Raw genomic sequence first — 23,842 nt, 5'->3', positions numbered from 1 at the left:
TGAGGGTAAACACAGGTACTGCGATTCTGTCAATACAAAGGCACTGTCACAAGCACATGCAGTGCACTATGCTTTTTCTAACGACGTGTGCTGAAGGTATTGGCGTGCTTTGAAAGGTCACACATTGGATTCCTGTCACAGGAGTTTGTCCTGCAAACATGTCCTAAAGAAACACACTGAGCTGCTTCCTGCCTCACTGTCACTGTGTGTGTAAGAGCAGCAGCTACATGTCCAACATGTTAATGAGAGCGCTCATCTGTAAACCTGATAACCACTGGCTCATAAATGCGAGTCATCGTATAACTGCCTTTTTATGTCAGCTTTATACTTACTGTAATAACTTCAAGTTTACTGTTTATCTGCAGTACATGTGCTCTCTCCTGTTCTTACTAATGTCTCCTCACACTTAACCAGGAAATACTGCAATGCTTATTAGTGGGGATGTACCTGATGTCATTATTCAGGGAAAGCACAAATAATGTGAAGAGAAGGTGGAGGGTGGACTATTGCATGCAATATCTCTGTAAATTATCAATAACTTAATATGAACGCTGCTTTGTAACTTTTTGACGCATCCGCCCAAACCTTTGATATTTTCTTGTAAGCTTTCCCAAACCTTCCTGGGACCTATAGAAAGGTAGACCTGCAGCGGGAAGCAGAAGTTACTGGATATGTCTCAGGAAAAAGCCTGGTGTGGCAGCAGGATTTGTTTCAAACTCCAGATACTCTACATGAATCTGAAGCTCAGATCATGTAGTATGTAGCTGTAACTTGTGTTAATGTCCATAATTTAAAAAAACTCAGTTAAAATATAAATTAATGCACCTTCAAATGTGAGATTATTCTCTTCAACTGAATTATATATTTTCACTTTTTATTTTTATTTTTTCCTTTAAACACCAGAAACAGCAGCAGTATTAAAACTTTTACACAGCTCCTAAGAATGACAATTGTAGAAAGTATAAATACAAACAATAGACATATTGTACATATTGAAGAAGATACCTACATACATAATCATATACAAATACAGTTAAAGAAGAAGTGAGTAAATGATAACTAAATGAATTAATACATTTTCTATCTTCTGTAGAAAAAATTTTTTTTTTTTTTTTTTTTTACAGTTTCTGAATTATCAATGTCCCTGATAAGAAGACACCTGGACAAAAAAACCAAAACAAAAAACAACCAAACAAACAAAAACATTGGAAAATATTGTCCAGGTTAAATAATACCAAAATTTCCCTTTAAAGTCTCACCACTCAGAAATTAATTTTGCATATTGTTTCATCATTTGGCTATTTATTTTTTTTAAAACGTTCATACTCTGCAGGTCTGAAACTTTCTCTGTGCTCACGTTAAGTTTAAGACGTGTACAAGCATGACTCTGTGACATCAGAGTCTAGTTTGGCAGCCAATCAGAATCCAGAATCTGCAACACAGAAACCCCGACACGTACAGAGCACCAACACTGAGAGTGGACTTTGCAGGAGACAGCTTGCTTTGTACAACTAACTAACAATGTTTGCATCATAAACACATTCTGCATTTTTTAATCAGGGAGAAGAAGTGATGTGAGGAACCATATCGAAGACAAAATTATTTAATTCCCTGAAACCTGAGCAAATGTGTTGATTTCTTACAAAAAACATTGGGTAAAAGGCAATGAGCAACCAAACAATAGAAGAAAAACAAAACAAAAAAGCAAAAAACAAACAAAAACAAAGAAGGAAATTACTTTAAAAATGCTTAAAAATAATAATAATAATTCTGTAATATATATGTATATATATATATATATATATATATATATATATAAAATTATGATTATTTTAAATATAGTTTTGGGGACATGTTTCCATAACTTTTTAATTCTTTTTAATTTTTTTTTTTCTCCAAATCTTGCAAGCTCTTCTAATTTGCACAATAGTTCCAAGTTGCTTGCTGCCTTTTTTCTTCTTTGTTTTTTTGGGCTTTTATTGCCTTTTATGGACAGGACAGTTTGAGCGTGAAAGGCAGAGGGGGTGACATGCAGCAAAGGGCTGAGGTAGGAATCGAACCCACGGCTGCTGCGGCGAGGATATAACCTCTGTATATGGAGTGCTGCTCTATCCACTGAGCCACCAGGTGCCCCAATTATTGCCTTTTTTTCTGATCTTTTCATACAAAAGTAAACCAACATTCTCAGATTTTGAAGGTTTAAATGCTTGTGAAGGCATCTGAACACAGGAAAAGTGATGTCGATTCAGGTTTCAAAGGGTTAAAGGGTCTCTCTGGTTGTGTTTTGGTGTAGTCACAAGTGTTGCACCTGTAAACACTCCCGACCGTGATGTCACACCTCGGAGTAACACCTGTACGTCACTGCAGCCAGGTGAGAGGTTAAATCACTGGACGTCAGCGGAAACAGCAGGTGCTGATTTGCTTTGATGCTCTCAGGACAGATCGGATGACGGTTCATTAACAGCTGATGGAGTAACAACCACAAATTTGCATGTCGACCGAGCAAAATCCCTCCGCTGATTAAGAGCGTGTGATGTGGCTGAAAGCTCCAGAAAAACCTCACAGGTGGATCACGAGTCGGGATTCATGTATCAGACTGTGACAAAACTTTTCTTGTGCTGCTTTCAGATGCCTTTTACAAGAATAAACCTTTGAACCCAGAGCAAGTTGTTGTGATGTATTTTAAAAAATAAAAAAAATAAATTAAAAAAAGATGAGGGACTCGCCATGAAGTTTTCAACAAACTGTAATACGTTTATATATTAAGATTTTTTTTAAAAAGTTAGTGAAAATGTCTAAGGGAAAAGAACAATAGCTAGGGAAAACTATATTTTTAATTATCATAATTACATATTTAAAATAATGTTTCAGAGTTAGATTTTTTTCAAAGCAATTTTCTTTTTTTTTACTTCTTTCTCTGTAAAAAAAACAATGTTCAGGTAATTTTCTTTTTCTTTTTTTCTTTTTTTTTTTTTACTAATTTCTTGATAATGTTTTCTTCTTTCTTTGCTCAAAGGGTCAAACTAACTTTTTGTTTACAGCAGCATTATCTGCTAGACCAGTGTCGCCTACACATTCATGTTATTTATCCTCATGATGAAACCTGTGTGCTTCCATATTTGTGACACATTTACACCATGAATGCAACATATCTGGAGTCAAACGTGTCCGGGCCACAACTTCCCAGTTCTCTCCACCACAGTTGCCAACAAAGTTTTGATTTGTCACTCTGGTCGATAGGGCCGAGTCATTGTTTTGCAAATCTCAAGTCTTTGCACACAAGCGTCAAGTCCTAACCTCAAAGTTTCTGGTGCTCAACCATTTTAACAACAGAGCAATAATATATTAAATTGTTATAAATCATGAATGTTTATTTTAAATGGTTACTTTTCTTAAATCAAGTTTGTTGGGAATTGTTGTGTTCAGGTGTTTCTAGGATTTTTAGGATGTTGGGGGCTTAGCAAAAAGAGAGAGACCTGTAAAGTACTTTTGATTGGTGGATGCAGCCAGCAGAGGAGAAAAGTAAACCCCTTCGTTTAGTTTCATTTTGGCCGGTTGAAAACTGAACGATCCCTCTTTTCTACAACAATAAAGATAATTTTTTGCCTTTAATGGATAGAACAGTTTAAGTGTGAAAGGGGACATGCAGCAAAGGGCCGATGCTGGACTTGAATCCACTTCGGCTGCGGTGAGGACAAAACCTCTGTACATGGGGCGCCCACTCTATCCACTGAGCGCCCCATATTTTGGACATTTCTTGTAGTTTAGGACCTTTCTAAGAGTTTTGTTTTTCCCTGCATTTTTGGATGTTTTTGGGATTTAAAGACGTTGCTTGGATTTTTGGACATTTAGGACATTTCTAGAGTTTTACGACATTATGGGCTTAGCTGGACCTCTTGCAGAGGGTGCAGGGGATCCTGCCCTGGCACTTTTTTATAAACAAGCTCTAGTTTAATGTTGTTTTATGCACTCTGGCACCTCATAGAGACTAAAAGTACAAACACTGTTCCCGGTGGGAGTCACTTTATTTTTTATTGTGAATTATAAAATGGTTAGGGGGGCCACCCAGAGCCCGTCAGGGGCCAGATTTGGCCCGCAGGCTGTTCATTGAGTATCATTGCTTTAACTCTTCCACGTATAGGTAACCAGTGACTGACTTCAGCTGAAGTTGGATAAGGAGCCAGACTAAATGTCCACAAAAAACAAATCCTCATCAGCATTTGGGCCTAAAAGACCCCTAAAAACAAGCGCACATCGCATTCATATTAACAAACAAGAGAAATTTAAACGATTAAAAAACTGAATGCTCCCCTCATTTTTCCCTCTCTGCTCCTGTTTTGTTCTTGCAGGATTTCCCTGCAAGTCTAAGGTACGGACAACAAAAATAGCCCCCAATATAAACTGTGTGTGTTTCTAGGATTTTAGGACATTCCTCTGACTTTAGGACTTTTCTAGGAGTTTAGGACATTTCTCGGATTTTAGAACTTTTCCAGGATTTTACAATGTTTCTGGGAATTTCGGACATTTCTTAGATTTTAGGACTTTTTTAAAATTTAAAATTTTATTTCACCACATTTCTGGGGTTTTAGGACATTCCTTGGATTTAAGCACTTTTGTAAGATTTGAGGATTTTTTTTTTTTAGAATTTTGGGACATTTCTAGTAGCCTATTTTATGACGTGTTTAGGACTCAAGGACTTTTCTAGGACTTTAGGATGTTTTGGGGAATTTATTTAATTTTTATTTCTTGGATTTTGGGACTTTTCCAGGATATTAGGACATTCCTCTGATTTTAGGATGTTTCTAGGATTTTAGGACATTTATCGGAGTTTAGGATTTTAGAATGTTTCTAGGAGTTTGGGACATTTCTTTGATTAAGGACATTTGTTGGATTTTTGAATTATATCTTGGACTTTAGCACATTTGTAGGATTTCACAACATTAGGAGTTTAGCTATGACCTCTGTTTGTGGATGCAGGGATCCTCCATTTTTTTTTTTAAATAAAGAGGCTCTATTTGGATGCTGGTTTTTGCACTCGGACACCTTAAAAGTACAAAAACAACTCCTAGAGTGAATCACTTTTGTATTGTGCCTTTCTCTCGTCCACATAAACGGAGACAGTGTCTGGCTGGGATCAGAAAGCCCCCCAGACTTTAGCTGAAGTTTGAAAAGCCGGCAAAAAGAAAACCAACTCCTCACCAGCATTATAGCCCCAAATCCCCCTAAAAAAACAAGCGCTTTCAATAAACACAGCCGCTCACATTTGAAATCCACCAAACAAAACGGAACATCCGGGAAACGCAACCTGATCTGCAAAAGACGTGGAATGTCTTATTTCTTTTCTTCCGCCCTTCAAACCCGGTAATGATGGAGGAGCAAAAAGCGACATGATTGGTGGATGCGGCCAGCAGAGGAGAAATGTAAACCCCTTCGTTTTGTTGCATCGGGGGGGTTGAAAACTGAACGCTCCCCTCTTGTTTTTTTCTCCCCCCTCCTCCTCTTTCTCTTCAATGACAGCAGGAGCCAGCCGGGCGGTGCGGTGCGGTGCGGCGCGGAGGGAAGCAGTGAGAAGGATTTCCCTGCAAGTCTGCGGTAAGGACAACAAAAACACCACCCAGAACAAACAACGCGCGTGAGCCTCACATCAATGCGAATCACCAGGAAGGGAAAAACGCACACAATACACAATGGTGTTGCCTGGGGGCTGCCGCGATAGCTCTCAGACAAACCCGGTCGGGTTGCATGACAGCTGCAGGGCCAATGGAAACATGCACGGAGCCAGCTGCGCGAGGCTGCAGCCAATGGAAAAATGTGAAACGCGGAGCTGCTGCTGGGTCCAAACGGTGTAAGGTTAGGCTGGCTGCAGCAGCCACACCGCCGCCGCCGCTGCCGCTAAACTTCCACCAAAAAAAAAAAGAAAAAAAAGAAAAAGCTGTTTGTGTTTTGGCTGCTGCAGTGGCCATTTTAGGTAAGAAGCGCCCTTTAACTTTTTGTGTGAGAGAAGCAAACCGTGCAGGACATCCAGACTGAGCAAACTCCTGCTAGCTTTATGTGGATTAAATAGATATTGCACACTCCTCCTCCTCTTTTCATCCCTCCTCCTCCTCTTTCCTCTCCCCTCCCCTCCCTCCTCTCACCTCCCCATCTCTCACTCCTCTCTCTCCCCTCCCTCCCCTGCCTGCTAATTTTTTATGCATTTTTCTAAACTGTCATGGCGATTTTGTGTCCTTGGAAATAAAAAGCGCCAGTGTTTTTTCGGGCTAACCGGGGTGATGTCTCGCCGGTGAGAGCGTGTGTCCGGTGTCCGGAGCAGGTGAGCAGTCCGCCGGGGAGGGTTTTTCGGTGGAGAGATGTCCCCGAGAAGGAGTTTTTAGAGGCTGTCCACACGTGTAAAGGAGACGGGGCTGTTATAATGTATTTACAACAGCGATGCAGTGACATTACAGAGCAGCTAGCGCAGAGAGCTAGCTCGGGTAGCAGCGGGTGCTAACATGAAATAGGACACAGTGTCTCCTTTTCTCTGTCGGTGTGTGTTGTGTGTTTTTCATCCCGCTTTCTGCTCGCCGGGAACTTCTTTTTATTTCCTCACAGCTCTCTCTCTCTCTCCCAACTTGTGGCAATCCGGCGGCTTGCAACGTTGAGGCTAGCTGTGTGTTAGCCCCTGCGTCTGCTAGCATTCATTATACAGCCAAAACCTCAAAGCTAGGCTGTTAGCCGGTTAGCCTCCTGAAACGTGTGTAGCTGTAGCAGCCAGGTGTGTGTGTGTCTGTGTGTGTGTGTGTGTGTGTGTGTGGACATACAATGAGTCATGCAAGTACATTGAGTCATGAGGTGGTGGTAGGGGTCCGTCTGTCCTCGTGCGTTCACCTGGCCAGGTGTGACACCTCCCTGGGCAGCAGACAAAAGGGTGTGCCAACAGCTAAACAAATCACTGAGGTCTGACTCATTAATTATCATACATATTTTTACCAAAACATTTCCATGACTTGGAGGCAAATTTTAAAGACCAGTCATTCTCTGAAACGGTCATTGATACTCCTTATTTGTTACTTTTAATAGCTTTTTATTATTTTGAAAAATGATCAATTCACAACAGGATTAGAAATGAAAATTTAAATTCAATTTAGGGACTGTTTGTTATTTATCAGAGGGGAGGGTGTAGTGCATTAAGGGAGAAGCATGTCAAATATTTTTTTAAGCACTGTGGAGGAAGCTGTGCTTTTTTATTTTGGCTTAGAAGACGGGCATGTGGCTCTAAATTGTTGTATTTTGTATTTATTTTAAATTTAAAAATGTTTTCAAAGTACACATTTTGGTGATGTTTGTTGTTGAAATTTTAGTGATTTTCAAAGAAAATATTTTGGAGTTTTGTTAGCAAATTTTGGGTAATTTTTTGTTTGTTTTAGATTATTTTTTGTGGCTTTTTGGCCTTTATTGACGTGACATATATCATGAAAATTAGCGAGAGAGGGGAAGACATGCAGAAAAGGGCTGAGGTCAGACTCAAACCTGCAGCCGCTGCAGCAAGAACAAAGCCTTTGTACGTTACAAATTATTGGTGATTTTTGAAGAAAACATGGAAGGCATGTTACCAAAATAATGCCATATATCACAGCTAGTAACTGTAAAAACAGAAGTTTTGGTTGGATTTTCAAATTTCCAACCATCTTTGAGCCTATCATGCGTTATTATACAGGGTTGTGAAAGAGATTTTCATGGCTTTTCCAAAACCTTCAGGGTGTATTTAGTTTTCCAAAACTTTTTCAGGCCTGGAAATTGCTATTTGCAAATTTCATGACTTTTCCAGGTTTGTCATGACCGTATGGACCCTTTAGTTAGTTTGAATGTTCTGGAAATAATTAGTGAGTTTCTGTGTTCCTGTGTTTTGCAGATTGAAAAGTATGTTTTCTTTAATAACATTTGGCCTCTTTTTTTCATAAGTTTTTGTTGGGATTTTTTTCATTTAAAATATTTGGTGCTTTTTTTAAGACAAAATTGAGAATATTTTCGCATTTTAATGTCAGACAGTGTTTTCCATCGGGAAATTGAAGCTGTTAATTGATCTCTTTAAAGCCGGACTCGATTGAGAAAAGCAGAGATTAAACCCAGCTGAACACAGGAGCTGCTGGTCTACTGCTGCCTCAGCAAGTTTGTTTGTTATTGTGTGACTTTGGTGTTTTAAATGGTTTATTCGGATTCACCAAAGTCACACAATAACGCCAACTGATCGACAGACCAGCAGCCCCTGAGCTCAGTGAGCTGAAATGACCGTTTTTCTCAGTTGAGTCTCTTGGTTTTGAGCATAGATGGGAACAGCAGCGGGCTGTCGGACAGAAAGGTAAAGCAGTGAAAACACTTTTGACATAGTGCACACTGACACTGAAATATGTATATTTTAGATAGCTAGTTTAGATAGTTTCACTGCTGACCCGTCCACGGCAGTACATTGCTTAGCGTCCATGTCCGACTCCGTCTGCTTCTCCAAACTGGGGGTGTGCCGACTGATATCTACTGTTTGTAATATACTGTCTGTTTATAATTACTTCATACAACTCCACTTTAAAAAAGCTAAACTATCCCTTTAATGGGTAAATGAATATGAAAAATCAGTTTATTTCTATAATCCACATATTTGCCTTTAAGTCCTCTATCAGGCACAACAGTCTGCGGCTGTAGACGGGAATGACTTAATTTCTCATCTTAGAGTGACGCTTTAGCTTTGCAGTGGGCATGAAAGGTCGCTGGTTCGATTTGATTCTTTATTGTTTAATGCAGGGATTGTGAATATATAAATAATACGTTTCCCCAGTACATTTAGCGGTTAGAGTGAACACTTTGTTCTCTTCATATTTTTTCCTTAAATCTGTGTTCGGCACATCAGTCTGCAGCTGTACACGGGGCTGTATTTAATTTACTTACACATGTAAGTGAGTGAAAAGTTGCTGGTTCAATTCTCCTCATGTGACAGTTTGGGTTGTAGTGGTGAGCGCTTGGTCAGTCAGAGAAAACCTTCAGTTTTTATTCCTTTTAAGGGTCATTGTAGATAATAATAATAATAGTTAAATATGGTATATAGTGAAATTTTCTGGGATGTTATCATATCTCATCCTAGCTGCAGTGTTTCTTCACCAGGCGGATCGGTGTCCCGGCGGTTAAACCCCTCAGGCGTCCGGCTCTGCTTTGGTCTTGCTGTGTTGTTTGCGTGTGGACGTTGTGTTGGTGTCCCACAACAATAAGACATACTAGAAGTAGAGACAGTAGTGTATATTTGTGATGGGGATTTTTCTAACAACTAATTTACCTGCCGTTTAAAGGGAAGTTGACAATAAAGCCTTTTTCACACAGAGATTGGGCTACGAAGTCCCTTCTTTCGGCTTCCTTTGCATTTTTTCCACAGAACCAAACGACATCGTGCCGCTCCAGTGTGTGATTTTTGGACAGCATGCCAACATTGTGCAAAGAGGCGTGACAAGTGTGACATTTAACACAAGTGTCTGCCTGTAGTGTGACATATAACGTACGCTCTGCAGTGCTTTCTAAACAATAACAATGGTATAACATTTCCAATAACGATCATTTATCGTCCCTGCTACATGGAAGCGGATCTCGTCCTCTGCTCAGAGGTTAAGGTGCACCTGGACCTCATTGTTTTCCTCATTTGTGGACATTTTCAGCTGCAGCAGTTAGCTGCTAACTCTACTAACACACTCTGTTTCGACGATGTTACTACCTCTTGTGGCGGCTCAAAGGCAAGACAACTCTAATTCCTCCGCCGTATCTTTTTGTACAGAACGGCGAGGGGACATAACGACGTGATGATCCCTCCTTGAACACGTTGTGTAAATGTGGTGTGAGTTTCATCATGAGGCAGCATGGTGACCCAGCGGTGAAACACCTCACAGGCTTTGAGGCGCCCGGCTCTGTTTTTGGCCGTGTTGTGTTGTTTGCGTGTGGACTTCGTGTTGGTGTCGTGCAGCGTGGACTGTAGGACGAATCTGAGTGTGTCTGCCTACTTTGTTCAGTCTTTGTCACTTTTTACTGCCGCTGCAGAGCTGTGGCTGCACATTACTTCACAAGGTTCCCATAAACACAGAAAACCTACAAAGTCTCCTGAGATTCCATGAGCTTGTTATCCAGGCCTGGAGAAGTCATGGAATCAGTAAAATCCTTGAATGTTTTTGGAAAAAGTCATGGGATTTTCTTGTGTGTATCTTTACATGAATCCTCTATGGATTTATTTATTTATAGTTTTTTTTGTAACTTTTAATGTTATGTAGCTCTAATATGCATCGAATTGTGATGTTTTGCAGCATAAATGTGTGGCACTTTGCATCTTCATCACATTTTTAAAACATGACAACAACTCACTCAATAAAAATTAACAAGATTTACTGAAAACAACTTTCTTTAGAGAAATAAATCTTTAGGAATTTTACTGGCCAAACACAACTGCACGAAGTAATCATTGAAATAATAAGTTCAACGGACGAGATGTTGTGGTGCTGACCAGCGAGGGTAGCACATTTAAAGGGCAGTTGAGTACATGCAGACATCCCTAATGTGTAAATGTCACAACACACTAAGAATTAAAATAATCGTGTGTTTTTATGTTCATACTGATGCAGGATAAAAACATGACGGCACATGTTTTCAGCTGCTGTTTGTAGATTCAAACACCAGCAAGTGTTGACGTTAATTATGCAACCTTTCCGTTAGAGCACGCCTTCACACTATTGATGTTTATTTGGTAATAAGTGTGTTTCCAGTGGTAATACTTGGTCATTTTTTTTATATTTGACAATTAAGGTCCAGTTTTGAACATATAAAGTTAAAAAACTTTATATGTATGTACTGGTTACCCTGTTCTGTCATTTTACAAAAAATTACTGCTTAAACTTGATGCAACATATATCATCCAACAGGGGAGGATTTCAAGGATCCAGCTGTTGTAGAGAAAAGCAACAGCAAACATGTTTGGAATGCGGCCCTTAATAATCAATCAGGACAGATAAGCAACGACACCACACTCCCTGGCCACTTTTTTAGGATCACATGTACAATTTAATATCATCCAGTGCGACAGATCTGCCACTGATTCTACATTTTGGAAGAATTTATTTCAGTTTTTGTTGACGTCATCAGAGAAGTTTTAATGCAGTTGTGTTAATTTTTAGGGTGGCTGTTACAGTGTTCATACATACATTTTTAACAATTCATTTCCAGGACCTTTCCATGACTTTTCCACAACTTTGTATCAAATTTTAAGACCATTAATTCTCTGAAATACTCCTCATCAGTTTTTCTTCGTTACTATATAACAGCTTTTTCCAATGATATTATTAAAAAAGTGAATTCAGAACAGTATTAGACCTTAAAATTTCAATATAATTTAGCGGCTTGTTATTTTTGAGAGCAGAGAAGATGGTGTGAAAAAGGGGAGGCATTTCAAATATTTTTGACGTTTTTAATTTCGGCTTAGGAGAAGGGAATATTACTTTAAATGGTTGCATTGTGTATTTATTTTGATGCCAGGTTTTATTTAAAAATGTTGATTTTTGATGAAAATGTTTTTTTTCCTTAAAAAGTTTTTGGCGACTTATTTATTTATTTATTTTTTTGAGGAAAACATTAAAGGCATGTCACCAAAACGACACCATTTATCAAAGCCTTAAAAAGTAAAAACAGAAGTTTTGGTTGGATTTTCCAAATTTCAGTGGTCCTTGAGCTCATCGTGTGTTATCATGCGGGTTTCTGAAACAGATTTCCATGACTTTTCCAAAACTTTAAGTGTATAATTAATTTTCTAAAACGTTTCCAGGCCTGGAAATTGCTTGTTTTGCTGGTTAGTGGTGGTGCACTAGAAATAAATTTGAAATGTGTTTCTAATGTTAAAATTAAACATTTTAAACACCTCCCAATATACAGTACAATAGACATAAAGCTGCAGTTAAAAGCTCTGTGACAGAATCTATCAATACTGAACATTATTATCTTTCTAAGAGCAGCTGAGCTGTGTACATAATACATTTTAAAACAACAAAAAAACATTTGAATCAGTATCGCCCAAATTGTTTTTTTAAACATTGAATCCACCAAAAATTTCAGAATCGGAGCATCTCGAAACGTTACACCTTGTAGTATACACTCGTGATGTATCCAGTGGGTCTGAAAAAGACGATCAACCCAGTAATTTGAGTCAAATTATATCGTCAAACACCTTTTGTTTCTCAGTTTGCCTCCCCAGATCTTTGCAGATGTACGGCTGTCTTAGATCAAACTGTTAAATCAACCAGAAAACTGAACAACTGCTCCAGTTTGTGTCAAATCTCTGTGATCATTGAGTGATTCAGTTCTTTCAGATGAAGCCACAAAAGTTTACTAACCTTTATTCAGATGGCACTTGAAAAATAGGTGCTTTACAGACCTTTGAACAGGTGCGTCTGTACCATTCGCTCAGTTCAGAGTCACAGGTTCAGTGTTCAGCTCTAAGTGTCTGCGGTGACAGGCGACTGTGAGTAAACTCAAATAACTAGAAACACTGTAAAAGGTTCGCACAGCGTCTTTCACCCAGTCTGACTCTGATGTTTTGTTTTGTTTTCTGCCAAAAGAATCGAGTGGGATGAGAGAGCAGAAAACTTTTTACACTCTCACTGATGTTAAGAAGATGTTTTATTTTATCTGTAATTTGGCACTTCGGTGGGTGGAGACGGGAGAGTTTTGTCTCAAACAAGTGAATCTCAGTTTAGGGTCTCAGTTAATGTCAGTCAGGATCTCAGTTAGCTGGATTGAAGGCTCTCCTCTCTTATTCCTCACTTGTTTTGTGTTTTTGGCCGAGAAAGCAGCTGTGCAAAGTTGATATCTAGTCACTGCGACATAAATTCTATACAGGAACAAGACAGTTACCGAGGGCAGCAAAATGTATGAGTGCCAACCATTTTATGAGTCAAAATTATGCATTTATCAATAGGAGTTACTCATAGTTACATTAGGGACTGTTTGGCATATTGTAAGCACTTTGTATTCTTTATTTTTTTGATAATATTGGCTGTGTTCATGCATATGGCATACATTTTGGCAGGATTGTGAATTTTTGTTTAATCTTGGAATTCCCAGCTCAGCTCCTACAATAAGTCTAAAATACACTGTGGAAACTAAATTGTCACATTCATGCTGTTAAGTGCAAAATATGCTCCACTGAAACACATTCAAACTGCAGTTTTTGATCTCACAGCCATCAAAGCTTAAAAACATGCAATATGTTATTTCTAGGTGTCGTTCTGGGCTTTTAGCTTGGGATTTGTAATTTTTACTATTTTCCACCTGATGATGTCATTTTTACCATATTTGGCAGATGGAGAAAATAGATGCTGTTTCCACTAGGTGCACTGTCACAATCAAACATATCCCAGTCTGTGATCATCCCAAAAAAGAGAGAAAATCTACTTTGTATGTAGTATATTGTAAACTATTCATTTTTTTTTTTTATCTGAAACATCTAACATAGTGGCATCATGACAAAAACCTGGCATTTAAAGTGTTACAATTCTGAAAATGAATAAATATTTGATGTTTATGATTGGATTGATGTTGGTCAAAGAAATAAACTCAATGGAGGTAGAAAGGGTAAAAAAACAACAACATGAATGCGAGGATAAGGGAGCAGGTCACGTCGCTGACTGAAAGTTTGTGTCATATAGTCGGATGTTAACAAACGGAAAGAGTCTGAAAAGGCCCAGAGTTGTTTATTCAGCACGCAAGGATGTTACATTTTGCTTCTGTTATTAACTTATTTTTGGAGGCGAGAGAAAGTAAGCTCTTGCAAGAGACGTGTTGAAGACTGGAAAAATATGTCAAGCATCCTTTGCGCCGAATGAAAAATCAGCTGAGCATATAGAAAGTTTTCATGACTGGAAAGAGCTTGACATAAGTTTGGCCTCACAAAATGCTTTATTTATTTATTTTTTAATTTTTTTTTTGCTCCCTAGTCGTTAAGTTGGAGTGAATTAGTCATTTGTGTTTGTGCACGATTGCACGCGAGAAAATAGTGCCTATAGAGATTTGCATTGCTATTATTTAGTTTGAAGAGCTGAATTTGTATTATTTTGAGATGTATCTATGTGCTGTCTTCACTCTGCAGCATAGAAGTCTGAGCCATGTTGTTAAAGTTATTATGAAGATCTATTTTGGTGCGTTATTTGTGTATAGATTTACAAAATGCCTGCGTGATGAGTCAAGCACACTTTGATATTGTTGACACTTTGAGCATGTAATCATTGCACTGACCATTTGCAATATGCATGTCATATTTTGTTGTACTGTTTGTTGCTTTATGTTAATTGCATATTGGCTTTTTTGTGTTATTACTATACAGTACATTGCAAACAGAAAGGGAACATAATTGTTTTTTTGCCAAGAGTTGTGCAAACGTGCGTGCGTCTGCTCTGTATGTCCTAAGAAATATTCTTATTAAGTGTGTACAGATGTGTACAGATGTCAAAAACAGCAAATTAACAGACTGTTGAGTATGTTGCGGGAGCTTTTTACATTTTCAGGGCATCAGTCGCATCCTGCTAGCCTCCAGATTTATACTGTATATAACTATATATATATGTATATATATATACTGTATATATAACTATGAACCGGTCAACCCCAAAAATCTGTAACAATGATAACTGTGATATTTTAAACATAAAATATTGATAACAAAAATGCATAACATCAATTTGATTTCTCTCCTTCCCAAACACCATCAGGTTACCTTTTCTCTGTTCATCAAGTGTAAATGTACTTTTATTTATTTATTTATTTATTTCCAGACTCTCTCCTCTCTACACTCGTATTGTGAGGTTAATTCATTCACCAGAAAAGAGACAAAACTAAAAGAGAGACAAAGTTGAAGATTGGTTTCACTGATAACATTATTTCTTTGTTTCAAAATCTCTATAGATATAGCCAGAATGTCCTTATTGTGAACTCTTTTTGTCTTAAAAATCTGATTATGCCAGCCCTAGCGTAGATGCACTCTGCGTACCAGAGCTATCTAAAACTCATCATTGCTCAAACTGTGAAACAAATGTTCTCTTCTCCTAAACGAAAAAAACAAAACAAAACAACAAAAACAACATGACTCAGTTATGCAATACTGTTGCTTCTTGTTAAATAAATACATAAATAAATAAATGTTAAAAGACATGTCATTTTAAGGGACTCACAACTGAAACCCTACCAGATCAGGCATGTCAGTCTACAGGACAGTTTTGCTATAAACATATTTTATCGTATCGACATATGAGACTATATATCCTCTTAGATATTGGATATTGTTATATCATGATATGGAATAAATGGTGTTTTTCTTCCTGATTTTAAAGATTGCATTATAGTAAAGTGATGCACATTTCTCATCTAATAAGATAGTTCCTTGCCTTTACACACAGTCATTATATTATGAATGATTATTGATCAAAAATTGAATTATGTTACTATTTTTGAATGCTCATTCCTGAAGGAAGAGAAAAAATTAAATTTCCAATGTTCGATTCTGTCCCAGTTCTGGCATTAATAAAGTGCTTTTAAGGAGTTTTAAAATTATTGAGATATATATGGTGTATCGAGACGTAGCCTAAAAATATTGTAATATAATTTTCATCCCTTTATCACTCAGCTCTGTGAATCAAGCGTTTGCGTTTCCCTTGTTCAGCTTTTCTGTCCTTGTTTTTAGCTGGATGTCTGTCCTGTGCATGTACAGTGAGAGGGACAAAAAGACCACAGTCAAATCTTTGTCTTCACAAACACTTGCCCAATAAAGCTGATTGTTCTGATTTAGATTTATCTAATTAATGAGTCTCACTGTGTTGCAATCCGGGCCAGTCTGCCTCTGAAAACACTGTCCGCTCCTTTGTTTGCTCCCTCGTGGGAGCGTCGTACAGTTGAAGCGGGGACGGAGCGAGGAGGAGCTGTGTTCCATTTTAAAGACGCACTCCCCTCTCTTTGTGCACGGAAACACACACGGGGCTGAGTTTGGTTCTGATTTAGCACAGCCGGCTGCTTCTCCTCGTCCCTAAAGTGAGTCGTCTCCCGACGATTCTCAGATGCAGCAACCGCGAAGCTCCTCTGCTCTTTTGTGCAAGGGCAAGTGGGTGAGCGAAGGGAACAAGGTCGTTGAAAAGAGAGCGGGTCTCTCCGCTGAGACGGCCGGGAAGCATCTCTGTAAAGTCTGATGTAGCTCCCACTGTGTCAGGTGATGAGGAAAATCCTGGAGGTTATTTATCTCAGGTATTACTGCTGATACTGGAACTGCAAAGATGATATTTACAGTTTAAAAATAACCAAAAATGACAGTGTGTTGTGTTTCATCTAAATTAGATGTGCAACTTAATTTTCATCATTGATTTATCTGTTTTTTTGATGAGAGGCTTGACAGATTAGAGAAATAGCAAATAATTTCTCAGAGCCCGAAGTGATTTCTTGGTTGTTTTTTTTTTTCTGACCCAAAATCCTGAACTCAAAATCCTAAAAATATTCAGCGGAGAAAATCATCACAACTTAGAAGCTGAAACCACTAAATTTGGCACTTTTCTTTGAAAAATGATGTGGAAATAAAATGGGCCCATGGTGCGGGACAAAAAACAAAGACCAGGGTGACAGACGCCTACTGAGGGCCAACGTTGACCGACAGCTGACGGTTGTTTGGATGTGACGGCCCCAGAAATTAAATGCATCTATCTACATACCGTGAATTTTGCATGTGGCTGCATGGATTGAACCATGACCTCTGCACATGAACGGTTACAGCCCCGGTAGACATGAGATTAGATTTCACACGTGGCCTTCCTTGTGCATGTACACTTGTGTGTGTGTGTGTGTGTGTGTGTGTGTGTGAGTGTGAGTGTGTGTGTGTTGTGCCACATAAGGCTGCAAAGTGAGTGAGCAGCAGACGGTTGTTTCATTTCTGAAAACCGCATGCTCTTCCATCAATATTCATGGATGACAGGTGTGTAGGGATAAAACAACTTGGCACACAACTTGAAAAAAGCCTCCACATGCTGTCGTCTTTCACACTTAGACTTAACTGCTATCTTTTTTTGGGGGGTGTCAAAGATAACAGGAAGTCCGCACCTTCTTTACCTCGCTGTTTTTCCTTTTTTTTTTTTACACTTTTCTCTCCAACATAATCATTTTAAGTCTGCAGACAGTATTTTTAGTAAGTTTACCGTCAGGTCATTGAGGCTGTTGTTTGCGTGTTTGTAATGTTAGTGAGGAGGTTTTCTCTGCTGCATCACCTTTGGTCCTGACCGAATGGCTTAAACTAAAACATTTTATGTAGCAGAAGATTAAAAAGCTCTGGTGGGACTTGATAAGGTGCCAGAGTGTGCAGCGGGAAGACGAGGCTCTGTATGATGGGGGGAGTTTTAATCTGCCATGAGATCATCTCTGTCATATTTACAGGTCATATATATGGTATTTAAAGGGACTCTGAAAATCAGAGCGTATGAGTTTGCTGGAAAGGTGCTGCAGAGCATGTGTGCTTGTGGCTGTTGGTTGTAGTCTTCAAATGCAACTTTTTTTTTCTTTGATTATTTTTATTTTTGACATCATAGACAGGATGGCTAGTACACCTTTTTCATCAAAATTACCATATGCATGCAGGTTTTTTTATGTGTAAACCTGTTAAAAATAGGCTATAAACTGCTTTGGTTCAGAGGTAGAGCGGGTCCTCCTCCAATCGGAGGGTCAGCGGTTCGGCCCCCGGCTCCTCTGGGCAACATGTCGAAGTAGCCTTGGGCAAGATACTCAACCCCAAATTGCTCCCAATGCTGCGTCATTGGAGTATGAGTGTGTGTGAATGATTACTGAGTAGCAGGTGGCACCTTGTACAGTAGCCTTGGCCACCAGTGTGTGAATGTGTGTGTGAATGTGACAATGTAGTGTGAAAGCGATTTGAGTGGTCAATAAGACTAGAAAAGTGCTACACAAGTACAGTCCATTTACCATCTAATTAGCTGCGAGCTGTGTACATGGCTCTGATGCAGACGAGTGTGTGTGTGTGTGTGTGTGTGTGTGTGTGTGTGTGTGTGTGTGTGTGTGTCTGTGTGGGTGGGTTTTGTTGGCGTGTCCGTTCTACATCACAGACAGGGCAGAGAACAGGTAAACAGGACAAATCAGCGCAGATAAAGCTCTGTGAAAACTTAAAGTTTATTTCTGCGCTTTATACATATCTTACTTATTCAGTCTGTCTTTCAAACTCGGTGCAGATTAATCTGGATTGATGTTTGAGTGCTACTTAGGAGGAGATGGACGGTAATTAGTGTCAGCGCATCATTGCACCTCGCTGATTAAGGGGCTAAAATTAGTTTGTTGATGCAGATGTTGTGCGTCCATCTGTGTGGACAGGAGCTGATAAATACCTTTGTCTACTGCAGAGTCATCAGACGCGAGTGTGAATTACATTAAAAAGCCAGGTGTTAGTGGGTGTTTTTTATGCGCAGTGGGATTGAGGCTGAGTGGGCAGGAGGTTAGAATTGAACTTGGGCTGCTGCGGAGGCCTCAGCCAAACACTACCAGGTGAGCTAGAGGTCGCCTCAAGTGCGACTTTTTGGCTGTGACACAGGCGTTGCGAGGAGACAAAGCAGTCGCCCTGGTCGCTGCAGATTTTCATACCTCCTCACCAGTTCCAGTCGTGGCATTAGGTTTTCAGGTTGTCTGCCCGTCCCATTATTTCAGGAATGTCTCGAGGGAATTTCTACAAATTCAGCACAAACGTCCAGTTGGACTAAAGGATGAAGTGATTTGATTTTGGTGGTCATAGGTCATAGGTCAAAGTCAGTGTGACCGTGCACCCATATCATTCTTGTGCATGCAATATCATCATTTTCTCATTACATTTGTGGTCACAGTATTTATGTAATGTAGGTTTGAGCCAGAAGATGCCATCGTGAATATAATATGCTTTAAACCTAAAATCTGGTCACAGGAACCTCCCTGCGTTCAGACTTTCTTCATCATTGTTTTTTAGATTTATAAGCTGTATGTTTGACTTTTTTTTTTTTTAAATTGTGAGTTGGCCAAAACTACAAAATGAAAATGTTGGCTGTTACCTCGTAATGGCAGCAGTCTGTGTACTCGGCCAGAAAATGTTTTAAGAGAAGAAAAACTGTTTTGATATTTAAAAGGTGACTTCTGTCAGTGGCACAGATTAGCTGAAGCAGACAGGTGTGCTTTCTTGATCTCGATTTTTCATACAGACGGTATCATTTCCGAAAAATTCACACTTGTTGAGTGCATTTGGAAGGAAATTAGTTTTCCTTATATAATATGTTTAATATCAAAGCTCATGATATTAATCTTTTCTAGCAATTAATTAGTCGATGAGGAAAAAAGAACTTGCATGTTGCGCATCTGCAAGTAAGAACATGCTGACCAACCAATCGACCAACAAACTACAAGTTTACAGAACCCTACGGTTATAGGGTTTTAGGACATTTCTCAGATTTTAGGATATTTCTGAGCTTTTAGGACGTTTTCTGATTTTAGGACATTCTTGGATTTTAGAATGTTTCTTATTGAGTTCTGTATGATTTAAGGATTTTAGAGCATTTCTCACACTTTAGGATATTTCTTGGATTTGAGGATATTTCTCAGATTTTAGGACATGTCTTGGATTTTAAGACATTTCTTGGATTTTAAGACATTTCTTGGATTTTAGGACGCTTCTTGGATTTTAGCTTGTTTCTAGGATTTTAGGACTTTTGTTGGGGGGTGTGTGGAGTCCTCTGCTGGCACTTTTTTTGATAAACAAGTTTATTTTGATGCTGTTTTATCTATGTCATGTTAATTCATAATACCTTTCTTCTTATGAAATCATGTTTACTGACTTCATCTACAGAGAGTCTCTTAAAAATGACTTGAGCCACACGTGCTGGGGATGACAACGCTCTGCAGAATTATTAAAAAAGGCAGTCGCACAGACTCCCTGTACACCGATGCAGTTAGTTTGCTAAATATTACCGGCATGGTGTTCTCATGTTGGAAGCAGCAACTTTATTAGCTTTCCTAAAATAAAGTGCTTGACAGTGAAGTCAAGTGAAAGATATGAATGCGAGATTATACGAGCCGTGATCAGGAGAAGGAAAAACCAACAAGCTAACAGAACATTTTTATATAAATAGAGCAGCAGTGGAAAAAGAAAAAAAAAATATTTCTACCTTTCATGTCCACAGATACTATAAAAAAAGATTTAGTGGTTGACTTTGTTTTAAAAATATTTTATACAAACATATCGCCTGATTGACAAATTGCACACAGTCATTCAGTGTCTCTATGGCAACAGGAGATGAAGTGACGAGGCTGTGATGCTGTTTTGTCCTGTTTTCATACTGGTTTGCTCTCGCTCTGTGTTCGCTTTCACTCCGTGCCCTCCACATGACGTCCTCCCACATGACAGACATAATGCATCACACAGGCGCCGCCTCTCAGAGAGGAGCTCCAGTGTCAGTGGGCCTCCGGGTGCAGAGCGCCCCACATACCCCAGAGCACTTAACTGATCAGACTTACTACTGTGGCCTGTTTCTGCTACTGTGTGCACATTCATGGCTGTAGTGTTTCTGCACTGCATTTCCCAGAAATCACATGGAAGTCTGTAAGTATGGTTGGTAGTCTGGTGGCTTCAGTGTTGTAAGAAAAGGCATTCATGTCGGTAGTGCTTCTGTTTTTTTAATCTCCAATCATGTCAATAACAATCAAAAAATCAATCTGCTCCTCGATAAATCAGATCACCTCCTGTGTGTGGTAAGACTTTTTAAAATCCACAACCAGATAACCTGCAAATATTACGTTTTTATGAATTGGCTGCAAGTTGAACCCCATTCATAAAATATCAGAAGGTATTGATGTTGGAGGTTTTCCTTTATTTACAAGGGACATCCTGAGTATTATACAGGTTTTGTGGAGTCATGAAAAACCTGGAATAGTCATGGAATTTGCAAATATCAATTTTTAGGTCAAGGAAAAGTTTTGTGAAAATAAATATATTAGTCAGGGAATTTTATTTCACAAACCTGTATAATAACACATGATGTGTTCACAGACAATCGGACATGTGAATATCCTATCATGATGTCTGTTTTTACAGTTTGTGCCTGTGACAAGGAAACATGTTTGGAACAGTTCCTCAGTTATATTTAAATATTCAGTTCTTATCTTTTTCTGAATACATTTTTCTTTAAATACCAACATTTTTAAAAGCTATTGAAAAACAGCTGATGAGGAGTATTGATTGTCGTTTTAGAGGATTTATGGTCTTGAAAATTTGCGTCAAAGTCATGGAGATTTCTTGGTAAAAATGTGCATGAACCCTTTAAATCAAACTCAGTACACTGGGACCTAAAAGTGCTCTAATTACAAAGCAGTGTTTTCCACTGAATTAGACTCTATTTGTGGCCGTAGCTGCCCGGGAGGATGGGGAGAGTTTTGATGCGATACAAAAACTTTCTTTGATCATGAAGTCAGTGATACTGTACAATTCTCTGATTTATCGCTGAAGTTTATGAACTGCAGACTGAAGTCTCAACTTACACTGTGACGCAGACTCACATGAACGGGTCCAGCACAAACTGAATACGCGATGTCAGGTCCACTTTCTGTTAGTTTAGTGCAGCAGTGATTCTCAATTCAACAGTCCGAGGGTGCCAGGTGACCCCCAAACCATGCTCTAATCCAAAATAAAAAGAAAATTATTTACACTGAAATTGTTTTTGTATTGTTTATATGCATATGATGCCAGAGTACATAAAACAGCATCAAAATAGAGATTGTTTATAAAAACGTACCAGTGGAGGATCCCCCAATAGCTAAGCTCCTAATGTCCTATAAACATCCTAAAATCTGAGAAACATCCTAAAAACCCAGAAATATTCTGAAATTCGAGAAACTTCCTAAAATCATAGAAATGGGCTGAAATCTGAGAAACGTTCCAAAATCCTCCTGAAAAATGAGCTTTGACTCTTTTGGACAAGATTGGACAATTATCCCGAATTCACAGTCATCAGTTTCTTGTGTTTTTCGTTGTGATCTGCGTTAAAACCGTCTCTCGTCTCATCCCCGTGCTCCACTTCTGTGTGTTTGCTGCTCTTCATGCCGGTTTTGTGTGGGACAATAAATTAGCACAGACAGACTGTCTCCTTCACTTGCAGTTAATTCCCTTTTATTGACAGAGTATACAGTGTTCAGTGTGTTAGGATTAAGTGTCACACTTTAAAGATGGCACTTATGAGTCTGGTCCAAACTTGCGTGCAGATGCTGCAGTTATCCCTTAATGGTACAGTGAGACAGGTGGTGGGAGGGCCCGAGTGTGTCTGCTGCTGCAGAGTAGCGTAGAACAGATGCCATTTTATCATCCATGTGTTAAGCAGCGAGAGGACGATCCTGCTGAATGTCATGTACGGAGCGTACAAAATATGAGGAGCACCTGTTCTTTCCATGAAGCACAGTGAAGCTGGTGACCTGCTGTTGAAGTCACCTGCTCCAAATCGGCTTCAGCTCTCTGAAGAATGAATGAATGATGGAGCGAGTGGGCAGCAGTAGCACAGAAAAAGGCATTGATTGTGTTCATCCAAACTTCTGCACCCACAGTTCTCCATCTGAGTGGTCAACTTGCCAGGAAAGCAGTTATAAAATCTCTAAATTCACTTCTCACCTAGATTAAAACCTAATTAAATTAACCCCAGCAGCCCTTTAAATATCTGAAATGTTGCATTAACAGCATTCAAACCGTGCACACACCTGCTTTCTGCTAACTTTTTCTCTTCTTTCAGCAACACTTGTTGTGCACAAAGTTTGTTTTTTCCCAAACTTGACTCACTGCGATTGTGTACTACCAAGCTCGTTAAAACTGCAGAAAAATGAACATCTGTCTGATTTAGTTGATGGTGCAACATGAAGTGCAAAACCAATCTGAAGCGACAAAGATGCTTCTGTTGCCTCCCTGGAAGAGTTTGTGCTCGGAGATGTGTGTTGGGATGAATGTTCTCCACACAAGCCATGGGTTTGACTTTGCATTTAAAATTTGATATTCAATGAGAGATTGCAACCAGGAAGTCATGTCACGATGTCTGAGATATCTGGAAGGTTTTGTGAAGTAATGGGCAAAACCTAGAAAGAAATGTTTGGAATAAATTTGTTCTCAGCGGCCTTAGGCTAATGATATATTTAGTAGACTCTGTTGTACTGTTCAACTGCAATATCATCACCTATACATGTTTCCAGGATTTTAGAACATTTCTTGGATTTAAGGACATTTCTAGGATTTTAGGATATTTCTAGAACTTCATGATGTTTCTACGATATTTATTTAATTTTAGAGCATGTCTCTGACTTGAGGACATTTCTAAAATTTTAGGGCAAATCTAGGATTTTGGGGCTTTTAGGCATTTTTTTCAGAATTTCTAGGAGTTAAGGACGTTTCTTGGATTTAAGGAAATTTGTCCCCATCTTAGAATAATAAGGTTATATCTGCGTTCTGAGCTGTTTTGAGATATTAAGCGTCAAAGTTTTGCATTTCAAATAGAGTAAATAATACAAATCTTTTTGTTTTCTAAATAAAAAGCCCCAAAATGCACATGAATCATTAACACCTTACAAAATGTCACTAAAATGTCACAAAATAAGAAATTTAAATTACTCAATTTTGACAAAAATGTCAGATAGTACCTTTTAATTCTAAGATGACAATGTTTCAAGGATTTTAATACATTTCCCGGACTTAAGGACAAAGGCCCCTTTTTATGGGGGTTTTGGGGGAATCTCCATTGGTGCATTTTTTCATAAACAAGCTCTATTTTGA

The 23,842-nt window shown here is 38.9% G+C and overlaps 1 protein-coding gene across 5 annotated transcripts in view; it reads left to right on the top strand.

Moving 5' to 3' along the window:
* The first annotated feature begins 4,655 nt into the window (after window positions 1–4,655).
* Window positions 4,656–23,842, top strand: part of chd6 (chromodomain helicase DNA binding protein 6) — a 127,360-nt gene continuing 108,173 nt past the window's right edge. For 2 of the 5 annotated variants that reach the window (XM_042510241.2, XM_088070299.1), the window contains exon 1: window positions 6,017–6,313. The gene's annotated coding sequence lies outside the window, so the exon portion shown is untranslated. The other 3 variants (XM_042510233.2, XM_042510223.2, XM_042510214.2) reach the window with 3 other exon arrangements.

This window comes from Plectropomus leopardus, chromosome 2, assembly GCF_026936395.1.
Source record: "Plectropomus leopardus strain MGB_pleo_1.0 chromosome 2, ASM2693639v1, whole genome shotgun sequence".
NCBI lineage: Eukaryota > Metazoa > Chordata > Actinopteri > Perciformes > Serranidae > Plectropomus > Plectropomus leopardus.
Note: the sequence above shows the minus strand (reverse complement) of the source record. Positions and strands in the feature narration are given on the sequence as shown.